The following is a 20787-nucleotide window of genomic DNA, read 5'->3' as shown; positions in this document are numbered from 1 at the left end:
TGATTTCCTGACTGTCTTCAGATGTTTCTAGCTTCTCTCCTGTTTCCACTTCCTGATTAGCTCCCTACATGTATAAATAGTCCTGGCTCACTCTTGTTGTGTATCTCCCCTGTGTAGTCTCCGTTGTCTGTTTCCCTGGGTTGTAGTTTGTGCTTCGGACCGCAACCTAAATAATAGTTAGTTATTTTTCTTGGTGCCTGACATCGTTGACTGCATTTATGTATGACATGTCATGATACTGCGAGCAAGAAATTTTTCACGAGATACCGTAATCTTATCAAATGAAAGGTCATTTTTATTCACATCCAGATTTTAGAGATATGAAATAACACATTGGGTTAATTTTATAGGATTCAGTTCAATAACTACCAGAGATTTAGATATGTTAGCTATTAAATGGATGTGGAAAAAAACAACTTAATTTTGTTGCTGTTTTTCATCCTGGAGACTGAACCTCCAGAATGAATCGTGCACTTCCTGGTCTGATGCTGTGATTGAACAGAAACCACTCCAACACAGTTTGAAAGGACACCTTTAATGATCTCAGTTGTTTTGCACCGTCTACACCGACTTCCCCCTTTGGCCTCAGCTGAACAGAATCATAATTATTTAATAGATTTTGTGCATTAGAATGTGAACAAATGTTCAGTTTAAAAGTCAGCCCAACTGCAGAGGGGAAAAGCTACTCTAAAATAGTTGCTTAATAAATAAAGTTTGAGGATGGACTAACACAAGGTACTGCAGTGAAGAAGCAAGATTATCCAACTGAAAGTCCAAGCAAGGCAGCCTGAACATCAACAAAACACAGAGGAAAAAACTGAACTTATACAGACAGGAAATTAAAGGAAACTGACAGGAAACATGCAGGACAGCTGCTGGATAACCTGGCAAAACAACAGTTAGTAAAAGCAGACAAACTAATTACACATGACGAAAAACAGTGTAAGATGGGACAGGTGATCATGGTAGAGAAGACGAAGCAGGGCGTGTTCAAATTCAAAACGCTACAGTTTCCAGATTGAACATTATGAGTGTGCTAATTCCCAGTAAACTTGGACATAGTAACAGTTGTGCTTATGTGAATTTCATCAGTCGACGAGTTGTGCGCTCGCCGTTTGCAACTTTTGCTGTGAATGTTGTGCTAGCTACGGTAACATTTACAATTTCTCAGTCATTAGATACAGAATACAAAAGTGTGGCCTTTCGGCTTTAATTCAAGAGGTTTTACAGAAACTTTGCATGAACTGTTTTGGAATTCTAGACATTTTTATACACAGTGCACATTTTCAGAGCTTCAAAATTAATGGGACAATAAAATGAGAAGCAGTTTGATGGCCAGATGAGGCCTGCTCCCCTGTTATTTCATGATAAATCAAGCAGTTTACTTTATAAGAGTTTACTTTATATTTTATAGTTTTTTATTGTAATTATAATGTAATATTAAATATGAGGTGCTGTACAAAGAAATACCAATGCAACTGAGGGATACCATCATCAGGACTGAATCATTCGACCCAAATACACCTATCACAGAAACAGCAAAAACTTTACCAGACAGTCAGGTGTGTTAAAATGAATGAATGAATGAATGAATGAATGAATGCACCGAGCAGCTCAACAACACCAAAAGGCCTGAAAGACCACAGAAGACAACTAAAGTGCATGATGACAGAATTATTTTCATGGTTAGGATCATTTTCATGATCAGACAGAGCTTCACAGTGCAAACCCAAGAGTTTCTCAAGAAAAAGAAACTATTCTTCAATGGACCAATCAGGCACCTGATGCCAACGCAACAGCGAGACCCACGAACAAGCAGCAGCTGAAAGTGGCTGCAGTCAAGGCGATGTTTTAATCTATTAAAAAGAGTCCTTATATTTAAATTTATTAGTTTATATTAGTTTGTCCCATTATTTTGAACCTCTGAAAATGGGGGATTGTGTATTAAAAATGGCTGTAAAAGTTTTGTAAAACATCTTGAACTAAAGCTGAAAGTCTGCACTTCAGTCACATACTGACTGTTTGATCTACGACCCACTGTGGCGGTGCACAGAGGCAAAACTACAAAAACTGTCTTTGTCCCAAAGATTATGGAGGGCACTGTAGTAACTTAAAAGAGGCAAGCTGAAGACAAGAAAAGTGTTAAACACACACGCACACACACGCACACACACACACGCACACACACACACACACACACACACACACACACACACACACACACACACACACACTAACACACACACACACACACTCACACACACACACACACACACACACACACACACACACACACACACAAAAAGGCACAAAAGTATAGTGCAGAGAAAACAAAAACTAGAGCATCTGACACATAATAATGAAGAAAATAATGGACTCATGTCCAAGTTGCCAAGGTCACAAGGGTCAACATGGGGTCACTGGAACACAGTCTCATACACAGCATCCTGATACACTCCCAAAGTGTGCAAACATGCTGAAATTTCCCTCTGGGATCAATAAAGTATTTCTGATACATCATGTACGTTCACATTAGTCTGCTGAAGCGGTGCTGGCACTGACAGCCTGGTGCTCGATTGGGTGGTTGAACAGCCAATCACACAGTCGACTGGACCAGAGTAACTGATCCTCAATCTGTCTGATGAGCCGCCAGCCACAGCACTGACCCCATTACATCATCCCCCGTGTGGGAGCACGCACACCCACACACCTCCACAAACTCAGACACTTTACACAACACAATGAAATCTAAACCATTGTAGTGAAAAAGCAGTTTATATTGCGGTCATGCACAGTTTGGTGGCTGCAGGCAGTAACACTTGTTCCATGGAGAGGAGAAGGAGGGAGAAGCAATGAGAGGGATTGAGGGCAGAAAAAAAAAACAAAACAATGAAGAGTACGAGAGGGAGGAATAGCAACAGACAAATAACGAGAAGAAATAATGTTGGTGTATGGAAACGGTTTTTTGCGCCAGTATGCAGGCTTCATTTTGTTCCTTTTATGATGCCCAGTAAGACTGTTTCTAGCCATTATCTCCCAGTGTGAACATATTTTAACTGAGCCGAGTAACAAGAAAAGATAAAACACCCAGCAAGCATCGAGCAGATATAAAAACTCACCTATTTTCTGAACAATAAAGCAAACGCAAACTGCAGGAGGCCACTTCAGACAGCTTTTTCATGTCACTTAAACCTCAGTTTGATTATATCAGCTAATCTTTAAGCAGTCTCTTTTTGCAGCAATGTTCACATTAAGTGTTATTTTGAAGAATTGCACACATTATAAAATGCTCAGTTATCACCATTACTAATGCCCCAGTGTTGGAGGTATTTTGTAGCTTCAGAGGAACTCTCTCTTTGTCTTTAGTTCCATCATAAAAAAAAAAAACAAAAAAAAAAACTCCCATTAACACATGCATTGTGACCCGTCAGCTCCCGACACATTTCAGTGAACTCTCCTCTTCCTCAGCTGTCAGTCAAACCTTACAGCTTAGCCACAGTCCCCATTTATAAAGTCTCCTTCCTCATTTAAGTTTTCCTCTCTGTGCTCACGGCCGTTACTTCTCAGAAAGCAGTTTCTGTGTAGCTTCAAAAGAAGCGTGCTTGCTCTGTAGCTCCCATTAATCTGGGAAGGTGACAATCCTCATATGGTAACCAAACAAAATAATAACTACACAGTATGGTGGTGAATCTTTTTCCTCTGGGACTGGAACCTGTTAGTTTGTGGTGCATGTTGCTGTAATTCAGGGTCTCTGGCAGCCACCACCACAAAGTATTTGAAGAAGTTAAACCTAAAATTCTTCACTGGCACAGACAGCGATGATCATATTAACCACCATTTGGCTGAAAACCAATTGAAAGCTTTATTAATAGTTCATATAGACAGCCAGTGTGTCATCGATTGGCCCCATAGTCAGCAGCCAGTGTCATCAGTCACACTGAAGTCAGAGGGTGAAGCCCTCTGATTAGCTGATTTCTGATAGTTAATGAGAACCCCTCCTCCTGCAGCGATCATCTCACCCACTGTGTAACTGGGTCAAGATCACTGCTCCTCAATTATGGATGAAGTTAGCCTTGTTAATGCTGCAAATAGATTGCTTTCTGGGCGCAGAGGAGGGCTACTCACAGGCCCGATCCGCGCTGTTGTATGTCAGTGTTGTTGCAATGAGTTCCTTTGGTTGAGAATTTGTTTGCAGTATTTATTCATTAGTATTATTCTGCTCATTTTTATAACTTTTAAATTGTACTGGGGCCTTTACATTACTAGAGGCGTGGCTATGCCTATGTCAGGTGGTTGACAGAGGCAGCTGTAGCTGCTAACTGCTAAACTTTACCTCAGCTAATTGGAATATCAAGTGGACCCTTGATAAGTAAGCCTGAGTGCATATAACTTTGAGCTGCAGCTTCTCTCGCTTCTGGCTTTAAAAAAATTAAAAATAAATCAAAGTTGATTACAACTAGTGGGTCACTCTGCTATGTCAATGCTTTGCATATAATCTATGTCTTAAAAAAATCTGTAAAAAGTTTTTTTGCAGCAGGAAATTCAGGGGGGGACTATACATATTTCAAATGAATTATAGGAACATATTAAAAACTGTAAAGGTGCTTTATAAGTTTCTGATTTCTGTTGGGTTTTTTTGCAAGTCTGCACAAAAGAAATGACACACTGAAATGTTTTTACCCTACTGGTGTGAAAATGCATGTCAAATCTCTTCCTCTCTCTTCACATCCTGTCTGGCCTGAAGGCAGTCATGACACCCATCTCACATCACTGCGAGGAATAATAATCCACGCTTTGTGTGATTTATCCTCCTGCCTCAACATGATTCTTTACCATTGCTCCTCGAATTCATTCCTCCAGACAAACACGTTTCTGCTCCGTGGCGCACTCAAAGTTCTCTGCTACAACTCTCATTCACTCAGTCACACATTCATACAACACCTTTTCTAACATTCACACATGGATACATCTGGAGAAATTTGGAGTTCAATTTTTTCTCAATTTTTTGGGACTATTTATTATAACAGGACATTTGAGAGTGGACAGGAAATGTGAAAGACACACAGCACATGGCCCGAGGCAGAAGTGAACCCAGGCCTCTGCTATAGCCTTGGGTTGCCTGATCAGCCCAGTGAGCTACACGGTCTCAGCGGTTCAGTTTCTTGCCCAAGACAGAAGTAGTCAGGTATGAGCCACCGATCTACCACCTGAGTCACAGCACTGTTCACTAAACTTTCTTGCTGTTAGTACAGCTTCTGATGGTTTGCAGTGGTGTTGTTCCAGCAGCGGCGGACTTCCAGTCTGTCCACCAGGGTCGTATATAATTGTTCTGTAAGCAACCCGAACTCATCTTCCTCCTCAAATGTTTGTCTTCCTCCTTCTCCTTTTGTTTTTGGCAGTAGAGACAACAGGGCGCGCCTGCACCGGTGTGACCTCTGACTCGTGACACTCATGCTGATTGTTTTCAGCTGACGGGAATGATTGACAGTGAGCTGCAGACGGCTGAGAGGCTCTCAGTTGACTGACGTCGGTGGGAAAGTGTGTGCGGTGTGTTTTGTGTGAACACAGACCTCAATATGGGAAGTGTGTTGACCTTGGGTTTTTTAATGCGTGTGTGAGTTCTCCAGCAGGGGGTTGTTGGGAGATGATTGACAGCTCTGAGACTGTAATAGAGGCTAGTGATTGGCTAATGCTAGCCCTCTGCTATCTACCTGCCTCTGGGCTTTAGAGGTGTGTGTGTGTGTGTGTGTATGTGTGTGTCTGTGTGTGTTTCTGAGGGAGAATGAGAGTACTACAATCAGCATTTTGATCGAGATTCACTTTTGCTTGAAGGCAGCGCTTCTCATCTATCTCTCTCATTTCCCCTCTGTCCATCTTTCTCTCACCCTCTCTGGTCTTACCCCCGAGGGTGGACCACCCTGCCCTGGTAGCCTGCTTAGCCATTCAGTGAACAGACACACCATCTAAGTATTTCTAGTGCATCACTCATGAAGGAAACTAATGAATGGCTTTCAGCTTTCCCAATAGAATCGTGTAGTTCTGTAATCCTTTAAACTTCTAAATGAGTTTCTGTCCCCCGTGTCGGTTAAATGGCATTTCTAAAAGGAGGATGGAAAACTGGTGGATTCCTCAGGTTCTTCAGATGCTTTTAAGGTCTTTATTACACCTTTATGAGTGTCATGTACTAATCTTTTTTTGGAAATAGTGAAAGACCATAACAAGAGTTCAACACTGAATCATACAGTAAATGTGGCAGAAGATCAAAGCGAGGAGCTGAAATAGATTAAGGAGCTCATCGGAGTTTCAGCTTTAAACTCATTGAACAGACTGAGGACTGTCCACTTGAATGAGACAAGTGGATGTTTGTGGAAGAAAAAAAGTCCCTGTCTTTTAAAACCAATCAATCAAATACAGTTAATTTGATGATAATTTTGTTAACATATTTAGAATTTGGGTGTTTCAGACCAAAAAATAATCTGAAGCTGGGTGGGCCTTATCCCACCTCGGAGCTTACACTGGTTACTGGTGACTTAATGGATGTTAAGAGGTTAATAACAGCAATAAATGCTGTTATTTAAAGTTCATTATAGCTTCTTTTCCTTATCAGAAATAAATACATTAATAAAGGAATGAATGGGTAAGGACAGCAGCACAAACAGTGGATATATCATCAGTATTTGCTAAGGTCAGGGGTTTCAATAATCAACTTCTTTCTCGGATTCTGTGTTCCTGGTCTAGGATTCCCCCCAGATTGTTGTACTTTTTCACTGCTTACAGAGTGATATTTTAGTTTGTTCAATATTGCTCAGCTGCAATCTGAGAAGGACAATATTGGCAGCAGTGGCCCTGACCTTTACTGCTGCATGTTTGTAGTGAGTATGGATTAGAAAGCAAACAAACACATTAAAAAGCAGTTTTCTACTGATTTCTTCTTTTTTTTTTTTTTTTTTTTTCGGGAGTCAGACATCAGGCTGGGTTTTGTTTTGAATGAGGGAACCGGTGCGTGATTAAATGGGAAAACAGATATGTGTGAAAAGCCCTTCGCTGTTGTGTGTGTGTGTTCTTTTTGTTGTGTGGTTTGTTGTCCAGTCAGTGTCCCAGATGGCCGGTATCATTGGGATGGAAATGACACCACACTGGCACAGTTGGGCCGCTTTTGCTACGGAAATGACCTCCCGCGTGTGTTTGTACCTAAAAACTCTGAATCATTTGCTGTTTGGACAGGAAGCCAACATTTTCAGGAACACACACCGAAACTTTTCCCAACCAATCACAACACAGCCGGCCTTGACAGTCATGGCTGATTACCTGCCAAACTAAGTGCCTCACCTGGGCGCCACACCAGCTGCTCTCACTGTTCTAGCAGCCAGTTAGTGCGGATCCAGATGCTGACTGGTTAGCTGTGGAGCAGAATAAGAGATTTTTAAGTGATTATTTTCAACGTGGTTTGGAACAATGAGCAAATGCCACTGTTACAGTAATTCTAATCAAACCTATCTTTTCTTTTTCCATGCTGCCCTGCTTTGCTGGTTGGTCCACCTGCTTTGATTTCTCCTCCTCGTCCTCCTCTGGTGGTTTGAACATCAAAGGTAAGCAAACCAAATCCACCTCTTTATCTGCAGCTAGTGTTTGTGTGTTTGTTGTGAAGCTGGTCTTCTGCTGGTTCTGGTAGGTTTGCGATGAATGAAGCGAGCAACACTCACCTTAAGCCTTTATTTATATTGTACTGATAAGTTTGCAGGTTAATACAGGAATAATAATGACCACACATTTTGCACATCTTTCAAAAGCTGCAGTGAAGACTGGATTAGACAGCTCAGGACATTTATAAACGGATTGTTGTCTTCTAAAGAATCAGTGCATTCTGGACTGAGCGGTTCCAATAGCTTTTTTTGCTGCTGTCGTAATCAGATGTTCTCTTGAGCAGATCCTGGATTTGTGGTTCCTGACGCATACATAGCTCCTGACTTGTTGACATTTGATGAATCATTAAAGCAGTATCTTTCTAATCAGGCAGTCAGTTATGGCCTCAGTTTTTCCAAAGAGCTCAGTAGATCTTGGATTTGATCATGAATCCATGTTTCAACTGTGTCCGTAGCTCACAGAGGTTTGTTTAAGACATTGCACCCTGAACTTAGTGTTTCCTATTGCGTTAAAGTTCCTGCGTGTGTTGGTTCCTAATGAGCCTGAACATCTTTGATTTACTGGTTTCTGATAATCAGGTAGATCCTGGATTTGTTAATTTCTACCTGTTGTTTTTAACTAGTTTAACCAACAAGCGTGGATACTGGCTTATGGATCAGCATATGCTACATTTTTACTGTGTGGCAGTTCTGGTAGCTCCAGTGGTTTCCTAATGATCCAGGTGATTCAAGAGAAGCAGTTGGTTGAATGGTTGCTTGTTTCAATAACTGTGGTCACTGGTTTCTAATCAGTGTGCAGTTCCTGAAGGCTGGGTTTGTATTGATTTAGTTCAACATGGACCTGTTTTTCTCTCATAAATTAAGATTATTGTTGTTTTTTGATTTCCTGACCAAACAAAGCTGTATTCAGCACAGAAATCTGACTTCAAAGAAAGAAACGTTCAACTTTAGTTTGCCTTTCAGAGCCGACAACTCATTTTATCATCTGACTTAATTCATTTCAACAGGAATAGACGTACTGAACCTTAGAACACATACACAAAAACAGTAAAAGTTAAGTTGAAATTCAGCACATTTTTTTTTTTTGTTCTGTGGTTGCTGAGTTTGTCTTCCATAAACTCTTCAGTCCTCACTGGCAAAATGTGAATAGAGCGGCCCCTGGTAAACACACTCACACATATGCTCGCACAAGCATGCTCAGCAGGGCTCCCGTCTTTTTGCTTCATTCTTTGTTTTTTTCATTTTTTTTTTTTATCCTTTGGCTTAAAATTCTGATCTCATATGTTTTTGTGTCTTAAAACTGTGTCTCTATGATGGCATTTTTCTACAAACATCAGCCTTTGTTATCTAATTTTCATCCTTAACTTTTTTCTCTCTCTCTATTTTTTTTTTTTTTTTTGCTCTTTTTGGTGCTGCATTCTGACTGACACATGCTTTTATGGAGTGGATGACTAGATTAAAATGAAGCCAAGCCAGCTAGTAGAGCATACTGGGACCTTCACACAGCCAAGCATGCAGAAGCTGGAATGGAGATGAAATGTCAGCCCCTCTTGTTGTCAATTTTGTTTTTTCCAAAGCTGTATCTGTTTATTTTGTGCTGAGATTAAGCAGTGTTGGTCAGTTTTGTTTATTGTGCGATTAAAAGGGCATGTTTACAGTACCGGATCTTGAATTAGAGCAGAAGAAAATGGCTGGGTGGATGGAAGAGCGAGCAAAACACTTAAATGATGACAAATGAACCCTGTTTCCAGGTCCAAGTGTCTACTGCATTGATTGAGGCTGTGATCTTTTTTACTGTGTTCCAATGTTGTGCTTTATTTAATAGAACAAAGCCCCTAAATTAATCAGTGGTCAGTCTTAGCCTCTATTACTCAAATCCTATTCATGTGCAGCAAGCTTTTAAAAACACATGCCAGACGCCAAATTTTTGAACACTTCAGAAAAGAATTGCTCTCCAGCTGAATATGATTTCAGTGTGGACCTTAACCTTAGGATCGGGACTTTTTCATTGAGAGTAATCCAACCCATGCAACAACACATTAATCACTAACCTCGTCTTTGTGCATTTTCTTCTTCCTCTGCCAATCAGGGACTCTCAACATGAACTTTACCCTGAACAACCCCCTTTGCTAATGTGTTTATATTAGCTCTGTAGCTAGCCACCAAATATCAGCTAGCCCTGCTTCACTAACCCTCCAAACATCAGTCAGAGCACAGTATATCATCTGTAGGTGGATACTAGCTTGCTAACTGACTTTTGAACCACTGTCGTGTAGCGCATGAAAACGTTTTGCTTTTGAAAGATCATACCAGTGATCATACCAGTGCTTTTATCTCATCACCTGTCCCAGCACCTGCCAGGCTTTTTATTAAGATAACCTTTTTTGTTTTAGTTTTTCCAGGCAGCCCAAGGTTAGTGTACACTTGTAAATCTTACAAAACTCAAAAGCCAAACCTTAAAACCAGCATGTGATTGATAAGCCATCAGAGTCCAGTAAGATACCTTTATTTATCAAAATGCAGCTGCTCACAGAAATTGTGTTTACATCCCTGCCTCCTGATGAATTCAAGAACTCTGACATGTTCAATAATTCAGGAGCTTTGCAGCAAGATTTCATTGCAAGAACTTGCCCCAAAAATGTGTTTTTCACAATGTCCTTGTTTGCTTTAGGCTCAGCTTCTCCACATGCAGCGCAGCTTGTTGGCTGTGCTGTGCTTTACGGCATCTAAATCTCAGATATTGGAATGTCCTTGAATGCACAACAGAGAAAAGTTATGGGCAAAGTCTGACAAGACAAATAAACCAGTCTTTTCAACAAATAACTTTTGTGCCATCTTAATTTGATATGAAACCAAGAATATAAAATATACCAATAACGAAAGTGGGAGGTAAGATGATAAATGATACAATTCTGTAATCTAATAATTACTAAAGATGCTGCTTTAAGTCTGACTTTAGCATGAGCATCCAAGTTGACTTAAGAATCATAAAAATGAAATTCATTTGGATATTAAATTCAGGCCTAATAAATCAAAACCTCAATTGTTTAGTCAATTGATCATTTTCATGCAAAAACACACATTTCTCACAACTTTAAAAACATATAATTCAAGTCTAGGGTTCTAGATTAGGTGGCAATGACTTAAACCTCCTCTGAGGATCATTTAGACGAAATAGAAATAATAGAAAGTAAAGTGTTTCAGTATGGAGAACTGGCATAAAGAAATTATGGGATTGCTATTAGTGGAACAGACTCTAAATCCTCAGGACAAAGGCCTGGTGGGCTTATGGACACTCGAACTTTATTAAATCTTGTCTTGAGAAAACTTGAACAGATTCAGTTTTATTGAATCTCGGGCTGCATTCCTTCACCTCTCCTGCCCTTCACTTTTCATTTTCAATCCATTTATGACTTTATTTCTTATTTTCACTCTTACTGTGATCAGTATCATTTTTTAAAACAGTTTAGTGTTATTTGACTTTGGTGCAACACAGCAACCATTCATCAGTGCAGGCTGTGGTAGAGTAATAATAGCTAATCAAAGGTCAACCATTACAGCTGATGAATCCTTGTATGATGTCACTTCTTCAGTATATCGTGTACATAGTGTGGCATAAATTTCATTGTCAAACCTCTGACTCCTGACTCTTAAACCTACCAGCCTGAGCACCAGCTAGGTATTAGCCCTGTACTGTACTGTATATCTGAATGGAGACCGATTCTCTGCTGTTAAGAATAAAAACAAACCAAAAAATAAAGTTTCAAAAAATTAAAGGTTTGAAATGTGGAAATGAGAATCTGAAGGGGCTCCAACCAGTTATGAGCTGTCCTTAGCGCTAGGAGCCTATAAAGTCGGGTAAAGCGGGTCCAGACTGGGCTCATGAAGACTTGTTAGTGTCACTTTGATGCCTTTATATTAAAAAAAAAAAAAATTTCTTCTGGTTTGCATTGATCTCTCAAAACAAGAAGCAAAAAGATAAAGCTGATAACGATGAGCCTCACGGACGCTGTATGTGTGACTGTGTAACCAGACTATAGATTTGGTGATCTGGCTGTCACTGGTTGCCATGGTGACAGCTACTTTGAGTGAAGTTGAGTCGAAGTGCTTCCTGATCCGGAAATCAGTGTGTTACTGTGTAAATGGCTGCTGTGTGTCTGTTTGACTTGCATGTGAAGCTGCGTGTACCTCTATGAAATCAGTTTTGTGCTTTAACGTTTCCACGTCTGTCTCCAGCCATGAGTCACTGTGCTTCATGGACTGCTGGTGTCTCTGAATGTGGACCTTTAATTACTTCTGTACGGATGTTATTGTGCCTCACGGTTTGGGTGTATGTGTAATTGGCTCTCGAGGTCTGTCGATATTCGGTCAGCCACAGCTTCTTGAAGGGTGCTCTGTAAATCCATATAGCTTCTCTGACTCTAAATATCATCTGTTAGATAAACAGCAGCGCTGCCTCAATCTTCCAGCCGGCCAGCTGAATCATTTACAAGGTTAATAGGGACTCGGGCTGCTCACCCGTGGCCTGTTCCTCTCCTCGCCTTTCTTCTCGGTTTTCGTTCTGGCTCGTTAGGGACGCTGGGGCTTTTTAGGAGGTCTTTAAAAGTTCCATCATCTGGGAGAGAAAAGCAGCAGATGCGAGCATTTTACACGGACGTTAGGAAATTTTATATGCAGATATCCCTGCGACAAAATGCTGTGACGGCCTGTTATTTGTTCCATTAAAAGATGTAAAACGAGCACTTCTGCTGAGGGAGGAAACGCTCCTCTCTGGCTCTTTTGGACTGGTTTGGAGAGCTGGAGATTGTGTGTGTGTGTGTGTGTGTGTGTGTGTATGTGTCTGCGCATGCGTGTGCACGTCATCCTAAATTGTTTGAATACACACTCCAAAGCAAACATGATTCTATATCAGCTGACACAGAAATATCTTCAAACTGCCCTGTGGAGCCATTTCACAGCAAAAATAACAGAAAGAAATCAATATTTTCTTAATTTCCTGTCACTGTGCTTGAGCCTAATTCTATGATTGCCTGCAGTTCATTTTTAATTCTCTTCTCACGCCTTGCTCATGGTGTCCAGCCAAATAGGTTTAAGTGTGCTGGATGAAAGCAGAGAGGACTACAGTATATGACAGTTTATTTTTAACAGGTTTGTGTGGCCAAAATGCCTAATAGCAGTTCGGCTGGATGCACTACAAGCCGCTCGGTTTGTTCACAGCTGCTGGTAAAGCACAGAGAAAGCCTGTGAACACTCTTCTGCTCAGTGTCACCAGCAGGACTAAAAATCATAGTAAACACATGTAGCCAGTGTCCTGGTGAGTGGCGGCTATGACTAATGGCAGCTTCAGTGTTCAAGCCCCACATCATAATGCTGTTACCAAGTGTCAGCAGGTAGAATATGTATAGTACTGCGTAGGATACTTTGCTTTCTCCTTTCAAAGGCCAAATAAAATGTTAAATGCCCATTAGCTCATTTCTAACCTACTTATTTCACCTGAGATAAAGACAAGCAAATTCCAAATATAATTCTCTTTGCCAAAAACAGGTGAAGTTTTCTCTTCAACATGTATTTGTGTGTGGTACAGACAGTACTTGTGCATGTTTTGATCTTTTGTCTCTTCATCCTGGTAAATCCCTCCATGTGCGCTCTTCTGTATGTTTGTGTGCATTTATAGGAGTGCTCCCAGCCTGCATCTCTGTGCTATAGAGTGCTGCGGGGCGTCTCGGGCTGTGACAAGCCCCACGGCGGCTCAGTGTGAGAATAATGCATGTGGAAATTCACCCTTTCATTTGCCAGCGGGGCTCACGTAGTCTCAAGCCTGCCAGCTATGAAATAAATATGAGAGTTGCTGGGGGGGGGGGGCATAATGAAGCCTCAGCACCAGTCCACATAGAGAGTACTGATTGATGCCAAAGAGATGGCTGCAGAATAGAAATAAAAGGGAAGAGATAGAAGGACAAGTGGCCAGAGGAGGAAATGTGATTGACGAGCTGACGAAAGAGATGAGAAAAGGGGAAGGGACAGCTGCAGGGTGGAGCGAAGATGGACTGATGGATGAGGGGAGAGGAACTGTGGCCTGGGGAAATGAAGGAAGGATGGAAGATGGTAGAAGGGGAGTAGAAAGGTTATGGGGTGGATGGTGGTCGGTTCAGCATTAGAGAAAAGCTGAAATGAAGTGAGGCATTATACTTGATTGAATTCTTTTGAAGAAGCCAAAAACACTGAAAAACTTCAACATTGGTGTATAATGTAGATCAAATGGTCTCTTTGCTTAGGAGAGGCTGACATATAAGTCATATACTGTAAGACACAAGTGGCAGCTCTATATCGAAGCTATAGAAATAACAAACAAGAAAACTGGACATATGTTTTAAATTGCTGAAGCATGCTGGCATTAAGCACAAATCTAGTTTTCAAATATAGAGATCTCTACCAGCAAGAAAACAAACCTACACGCCAACCAACTAAACAGTCAGAAATGCTGTTTATTTGCAGAGTTAATGTGTTAAGATATGTTTTCCCTTTAACAGTGAAGGTATTTTAATTGAAAAGGATTAGTGTCAGCTGGCGCTCAGCTCTGTGTTCGGCGGCCTCATGGAGGGAAAGTCACAGCAGGATAGAATGGGATTTTCTGCATGTAGGAAGCATTTGAAGCTGCCAGTTAATTTTAACTGTGCGTGCGTGTGTGTGTGTGTGTGTGTGTGTGTGTGTGTGTGTGTGTGTGTGTGTGTGTGTGTGTGTGTGTGTGTGTGAGACATAAAGCCTGGTAATGGTAATCACAGTGTCACTAATGTTCTTTACAGGCGTAAACATGGCAAAAGTGACACCTTCCCTCACACACAAAACTACACTGAGTACAGAAAACTTAGTGTGAACACACACACACACACACACACACACACACACATCTAATGAATGCACTGATGCACATGTGACATATGGACATTTGATTTACCTCCTCCTCTATCTGGGCATGAAATGGCTCTTCACACATAATTGAAGGACTGAATCTTTCTGTTTCCTCTCCTCCTCTTCCTGCTTCTCTTTTTCATTTGCCATCTTCTCATACTTCTTATTTTTCTTTGAGAGCTTCTTTTTTTTTTTTTTTTTTGGTCCCAGGAGGCTCCCTGGAGCTCCTCCAGCTGCCAGTGGAGCAATGACATTAACATATGCCCTAAAATCCACCTAAATGATCATTATATTACTTTAAATAAATAGAAAAGCTGTATGAATGTGGCTAAATTTGGCATGTGGGAAGGGTGGAAAATAATAATCTGTGATTGTAGTATAAATGATGAAGTCTATTGTTGTAAGTGATATCTAATTACTGGGCGATAATGTAACAGCATGGCAAAATGGGAATAAGCTGTTTTTCTAAATGGAATGAAACTGTATTAATAACTTCCTCAGTAATAACTTAACAATGTACTCAGACTAATGTTGTTATAATTACACACAATTCGACACTGCTCATTAAATTGTATCAGGCTCAGTACCGCAGGGGCTTCAGAGGGCGTTGGTAAGAAATAAAGCAAACGTGGAAATTGAACCTACGTCATGATGACCTTGTTGACAGACGAGTTGACGGACGTGCCGGCGTGTCCAAATGACATTGCCAAGTCAAGTCAAGCCACGTTTATTTATATATCACATTTAGCACAACAACAGTTGACCAAAGTGCTGTACATAAATTTAGAATTTAGAGTCAATTTATTGCCAAATTCTTGTTGTTACATGTCAAATATATAACGAGCGTTTCAGAACATCCAAAAACATCCAAAAACAGAGACAAAAGAGATAAGTGCTCCGCGGCCTTGCTGCCGTCACAGGTGCTGCTGTTAAGAAGAGGGAAACAAAGCGAAACAATAGGATAGTTGAGGAAAAAACAATCATCTCATATTTTGTCCCATAATGGGGGCACAGTAAGAGGTTGAAAAACCTCTGCGTAGTAAGCACATATAGCATATAGCATGAGAGCACTAGGGTGGGGAGGGGCAGGGATGGAAGGAAGCCAGCGGAGGCGAGGGGTTCGGGCTACTGTGGACTGACACCCCCCCCAGCTAACAGTTCCTGATAAGAGGTGGAACGTTCATCAGTAGCTTGGTCTGGGGATATCACTTCACAGGTCAGAAGACGGGGCAGCGGGGGCGTAGAGCATCTGTTTACAAAAGATCCAGGAGAAAAATGAGATAACTGGCAATCCAAGGCCATCAGGGAGCCTAATTTCTGATTCTACAATTGCTTTGGTACACACTGTCACTGATTAATTTGTTGACAGCCTTTAGTCTTTCTGGTACCCCTCAATGGCGAAAAATCCAATCATCCGAATTTTCTTGGTTTGTTCCTTCGCCGTGCAGAAACAGATACGTCTCCAAGATCTAATCCCTTCTGCTTCAGCTCCTGACATACTGAGTCTGAGTTTGAGATTGTACTGCTCTGCATTCCCATCACAAGCAGCCTTATCAAGGCCCAAACGGCTGCCCAGACTTCCTGAATTTTATGATAAGCCAGGTATCCCCAAGTTCAATCAGGAGAAATCCTAGTGTCAATAAGCCAAATATATACAGTATGCCACGTCCTCAATCGACAGTACAGCCAGGCACGTCATCTTTCACCCTCCACATGGATCCATAACATAGCCAACCGGGTATGTCAGTCGGACAAGAGGAAAGAAGGTTTTCCTTTCCCCAATCTCCTCATGGTGAAAATTTGATCAATCAATAGCGTTGAGAGACCAGCTGATCAGATCCATAATTATAATTTCCAGTTTGGAAGATGTGTGAAGAGAGGCTCTAAAGCAGCGAAGCAGCAAAGCAGGGTAGAATAAGGAAGGATAAGGGAGAGAAAAAAAATGTGTCAATTTAAGATGATGTAGCAGCAGGACGCAGCCTCTGCGAGTGTCTGTTTCACCGTGTGTTGAAAGTGCAGACTTCAATATGCACCAGTTTTCCCTGTAAATCATCCCCATGTGTGATGCATGTTTGGTGCAGGAGAAAAAAAAAAAAAGATAAAAACAGGATCTTCGCTAGCAGGAAGTGCTTGCAAGCAAGCAACCAAACAGCCTAGGGTAAACTCAGTTTTCAGCGGATCTGAAACCTGATACCTGAATTCAAAGCTTAAGAGGTGTGGCCCAGTAGTGTACACTGCATTTGAGTGTTACTGTGAAATGTTTAATGGAAACCTAGACATACCGTGTTGTTACACCCCCACTCTCAAGAAAGGCTAGTTACACATTTCGACTGTGAGCGGCAATTTCTGTAAAATGTCAATAAAAACAGCATGCAATGATTTGCGAATCTCATAATCCCATATTTTATTGACTGTAGAACATAGAAAACATATCAAATGATTGAACTGAGAAAAGGCTGGAAGAAAAAGTATTTCTAAAAAGAAACAGCTGGAGGAACATCTTGCAACTAATGAAGTTAATTGCTAACAGGCCAGTAATGTGATTGGGTATAAAAAGAGCATCTTAGTGAGGCAGAGGTTCTCAGAGGTTCATTAATCTGCAACAACTGCATTGACAAACTTCAGAATTATGTTCCTCAGTCTAAACAGCAACATGTGCTCCCATCCACACAGCATCTTTTTTCAAGCAAAGCCTTCATATTCCAGCAAGACGATGCTGAACTGCATCCTGCATCTCTCTGAACAGCACGGTTTGATAGTAGAAGAGCCCAGTGCTGAACCTTTCAGTAACTGAGAGCATTTGGAGCATCATGAAACCAAAAACAGGACAACAGAGACCCAGGACTGTAGAGCAACTACAGACAAGAATGGGACAACATTCCTCTCCCCAAAGTCCAGCAGCTGCTCTCCTCAGTTCCCAGATGTTTACAGCCTGTTGTTAAAGGAAGAGGGAATCCTGCACACTGGGAAACATGGATCTGTCCCACCTTTTTGAGACATATTGAGATGTGTCTAATTAAAAATGAGCTAATATTTTCCATGGTAAATTTTTCCAGTTCAAACATTCCTATGTTCTTTTGTGTATAAAATACAGGTTTATAAGATTGGCAAATCATTGCAATGAGTTTTTATTTATGTTTACATTTACACAACATCCCAACCTTTTCAGAATTAGGGTTTGTAGAACTGACCAAGCACCAAAGAGCCAACAAAAATTCCCAAAATGTTCCACCCTCTTCAAAACAATAAAATTTTTTTTATCGTATTGGTTGCCTTAATTTCTAAAGGAAATAACATTTAAAAAGTGTTCATTTAAAGGGATTGTTACTCCTACTGTAACTGGTACTCAGTACTGTGCTAGTGCCTTTCTTGAGAGTGGGAGGTTAGGAAGTCTCACAACATGCTTAGTCTCAGTTTTTTCCCCAAAACTGCATATAACTTTGTCAGGGATTTAGACGCAGATCATCTCATATCCTCAGTAAGAATCAAACTCCTAGACTAAATCTTCTGAAGGCAGCGTATATTTGCTGTAGTCACTGGATGGTACAAAGTAACTTTGTCACATAGCATTTAAATGGAAGAAAAATTCAATAAAAAACTGACTGGGCTTTATCATTCCCCAAATATGTATTTTTATGCTGTTGGCCTTCATATAAATGTGGATATGTGGTTGGTTTATTTTGGTATGTGTGTATATAGCCTATTCATGCTTTTGTCTGGCTGAACATGCTGTTTCTCTCACCCACTTACTGAACACAGCCAGTCCACAGAGAGGCAGTTAGATGAGAGCACAGTAACTGAAAAAATACTGGAAAACCTCTCCCAGAAAGAAGGATTAAGGCCTGCCTAAAAAAGTTCCACCCTTGTTTTGTCCAAGCAGCTGACACAGTGATAAGATGTCCTTTGGCATCTGTGCCAAAGAAGTAAGACAGCAAGCACACTTGTTTCCACATAAGGAGGAGACTGGAGTTTTCATTTTTATTCTCATTTTGATTATTTGATTTAGGGGCCAACATGACACGGTCAGACACAGGAAAAGCTCATGGTTTAGGTTACATATGCATCTTCTGTGCCTTGCCAAATGATGCCAAAGGCTCCAGTGAAAGGAGTCCTGACCAAAAGTCATCATGTGAAGAGCTGGGAGTGCAACCAGGGCCAAACACTGTTAGATTTGAGCAGATTCGAGAGCTGAACGGTCTGGGTACCACATGGGTAATTTTTATAGCAATGCTGACAATAATGCTTTAAAAAAAAACACAGTAAATAAAATGAAAATACATAGCATTAAAACATTTACAGCCCATATGGAGTCTGAATCATATAAAGCATATACATGCAGCAATTAGTGTTCTGTGAATCAAACTCCGACCACCTGCAGACTGAAAGTGGGTGTAAAAAGTGAGAAGTACAACAGCAGCAGCATCTGTGGTCAGCCACTCATTTATTTTTATTGTGATATATTTTGCATTTCAAGCCTAATTCTTCAGTGTATTACACTACTGCGTCCATCTGTACAGTCCAGATGTTCCAAAGACTCATGTTTTCGCTCAGCATTTCTTTTGTTGCTTACAGTGTGATAAACTCGCAAAATTTAGAATATTTTAATAGCATAGTTTTGGACATTAAGAGGGTTCAAGGCAGCACTTTTCCAAATAATGTACAAGTCATCAAGAATATTTCCATTTGATGAGATAAAAAACATGCTGTCTTGATTTAAACATTTTGCTTAGTGTTGGAGAGTAACGTAGTATACAGTATGTAGTAGGGCGTGTAATTGTGTGTGCTGGGCATGGAGTTTTGTAAAGGGGATTAAGCTGTATTCACTGTATTTTAACAGCATTGTTGGATGCGACACGAGCTTTGCCAAAACAGACAGTACAGTAGCAGACATGTAAAGGCACCAGCATCATGAATATTCACAGTTATTCAGATTCACAGTGTCTGCCAAATGATCTGGTTCAAAGCCCATGAATCAAAGTGGCTGGACACACTTTACATGTATTACAAGCAGGTTATGGATTTGGATAACTTTTGGACATACCAACTGCCGTGAAGTGAATGGGATGTGATTCTGTTAAATTTAAAGTCTCCATTTGAGCCCAAGTCATGTGACTTGGCTGCTCACCTTTGACTTGCATGCTAACCACGCATCTTCATCCTTTGAAACCTAATGCTCTTATTCTACCAATTACACGGCAGAAGGTGGAGGTCTGCTTTTGCTTTGAGAGATAAAACAGAATTTCACAGGATTTCAGAGCTGTAATCTTGACAGATGAGCAGCCGCTCGCTTTCCAGATTACCTCCCCCCTGCTTTCTATTTCACATTTCCCCCTTCTGCACTATCACAAGAATTATGGAAATGACAAGTGCTGGCTTCGCCAAAACCCAAGATTAAGGCAGTGAAAATGAGCAAGAGAAATGTGAGAAGTTAGGAGTCTGTGTGGGTCTGTGTGCTGGAACATGTGTGACATAAAAGAAGGCTTAAGGACACAGATAATGTAAAAAGATATGAATATCCATGACCTACGACACCAGCGTCTTGTTCTCGTTTAATTTCCTACTGTGTTGGTTTTCTTTCCTCTTCTTCCTTTCAGTACTCATGTCCCTTTAACTTTCTACTCTGTCCTCCACTTATTCCACTTCTTCAAATCCTCTCCTCCTGTCTTCTTTCCTCATCATCAGAGACCTCCATCCTCTTTATTTTTTTTCCTCCTGTCTTGGAATTGTGTTTCATTGTCTATTCTCTATTCCTAGTGCTACCATCCTTGGGGTCTGTGCTAAAGATATACTTTAACTGATTTCTACACTGAAAATACCCACAGGGTACAATAAACTGCAAGTTGATCTAATCAAAGAATGATTCAGTTTTATTTTGACCTCAGGTATTTCCCATGAATGCAGTCTCCACCTCCCAGGGCAGGCAGTTCGAGCCGTCTACACGTGTCCAGAGAAAAATCATATTTACACAAAATCACTTCAAACCCTTGTTTCTGAGTCTGAACCAAAGTTAACACAGGAAGTTGAATTTAGAAAATCTACAGGAACAAACAACTATTGAAGGAGCAACCAAAAATGCCTGTGATAGTGTCTATTAAAAGGAAAAGCTTTGCCTGGCATGAATTTAATGAGTAGGGCAGGTGCTAGAGCAGTTATTCTATTTGTGTGGACAAAAAAAAAAAAAAAAAATATTTGGCACATTTCAAGATATTTGTGTCGAATGTTCTCCCTCCAACAC

The 20787-nt window shown here is 40.7% G+C and overlaps 1 protein-coding gene across 1 annotated transcript in view; it reads left to right on the top strand.

The window, feature by feature from the left end:
* The window catches only part of grid1b (glutamate receptor, ionotropic, delta 1b), a 687574-nt gene that overhangs the window by 252169 nt on the left and 414618 nt on the right, over nucleotides 1-20787 (top strand). The gene's annotated exons all lie outside the window — the stretch shown is intronic.

Source organism: Archocentrus centrarchus, chromosome 19 (assembly GCF_007364275.1).
Source record: "Archocentrus centrarchus isolate MPI-CPG fArcCen1 chromosome 19, fArcCen1, whole genome shotgun sequence".
NCBI classification, from domain to species: Eukaryota; Metazoa; Chordata; class Actinopteri; order Cichliformes; family Cichlidae; genus Archocentrus; species Archocentrus centrarchus.
This window is presented reverse-complemented; position numbering and strand designations above follow the sequence as displayed.